The sequence below is a fragment of the Octopus bimaculoides genome, chromosome 15 (assembly GCF_001194135.2).
Source record: "Octopus bimaculoides isolate UCB-OBI-ISO-001 chromosome 15, ASM119413v2, whole genome shotgun sequence".
Classification (NCBI taxonomy): Eukaryota; Metazoa; Mollusca; class Cephalopoda; order Octopoda; family Octopodidae; genus Octopus; species Octopus bimaculoides.
Window position 1 is genome coordinate 3,326,491 of NC_068995.1, and position 1,568 is coordinate 3,328,058.

The 1,568-nt window shown below is 37.1% G+C and overlaps 1 protein-coding gene across 1 annotated transcript in view; it reads right to left on the reverse strand.

The window, feature by feature from the left end:
* The window catches only part of LOC106876654 (START domain-containing protein 10-like), a 57,338-nt gene that overhangs the window by 38,217 nt on the left and 17,553 nt on the right, over nucleotides 1-1,568 (reverse strand). The window lies entirely within an intron of this gene.

Below are 1,568 nucleotides of genomic sequence, written 5' to 3' on the forward strand. Positions count from 1 at the left end.
CCACACAGCCACTCCTGCACCTGTATATAACTATATATATATATATATATATATATATATCAACATCATCATCATCATCGTTTAACGTCCGCTTTCCATGCTAGCATGGGTTGGACGATTTGACTGAGGACTGGTGAACCAGATGGCTACACCAGGCTCCAATCTGATTTGGCAGAGTTTCCACAGCTGGATGCCCTTCCTAACACCAACCACTCTGAGAGTGTGATAGATGGATAGAGAGATAGATAGATAGATAGATAGATAGATAGATGGATAGTTGGATAGATAGATGGATAGATAGATGGATAGATAGATAGATAGATAGATAGATGGATAGATAGATAGACACAGAGAGAGAGATATCAGGAATAAGTAGATACATGCGTTGATAAACAGAAAGATAAGCAGAAAAATAGATAGCTAGCTAAATAGGTCGGTTGATAGATGAGTTGGTAGGTAGGTAGATAGTGAAAACATAAAGGTCAGATACTCAATGTATTTTGAAAACAAACAAAAACACCAAACCATCCAGATTTTGAAAGATTTTCTATTTAATTATGACAGGATCTACAATGGTCATTAACTCAATTGTTAGAGAGCTGTGAGGATGGTTCAGGGGAGAGCAGATCCATTGCTAAGTTTTTACCAGAAGAGATCTATCTCAATCGATAAATTCTTGACTCTCAGCCAAACACTCGGTACCGTTTCTAAGAGGGAAAGAAGAACCGTTGGGATCAATTAAAAGATGGTTTGGCAAAACGGAATTATTTATATTTGCCTAGCCTGGCTTAGCATAGAGTTTCCTGGTATTCTGTTGTCTCGTGCCAGTTCTTAAACACGCACATACACAAACACAGACACACACACACACATACACAAACACAGACACACAAACACATACACAAACACATACTGATACACACAAACACATACACACATGCTCATAACTGATAACAACATTTAAATATTAACACACACACACACACAAACACATGTACACACACATACACACTCTCACATACAGACATACATATCACAAACACACACATTCATATACATACCAGAAACACACACTAATACAAACACACACACACACACACAAACACATATACACACTCAAAAACACACACACATTCACCCACACAGGAAGACAAACACATGTGCACACGCTCACAACCCACACACACACACATTCGCATACACACACATGTTCATGATTGATAACAATGCTTAAATACTAACACACACACACACATTTTATTGATCTCATTGAATAATACAGTTTCTGACTGTTTCACTACTATTATCATTATCATTATTATTATTATTATTATTATTATTATTATTATTATTATCATTGCTGTGTGGCAAACTTGAGTAGATAAAATGGAAGTGTTTGGAGGTGGGAGTTGTGAGTGTATGTGTGTGTGTGTATGTGTGTGTGTATGTGTGTGTGTGTGTGTATGTGGTACGGGGGTGTGGTGGGGGAGGTGGATAACAAATGAAGCAAGATCAATTTCTGAGAGAGAGTGAGATTTATTTTTATTTGTCTCGTTATTACCCGATAT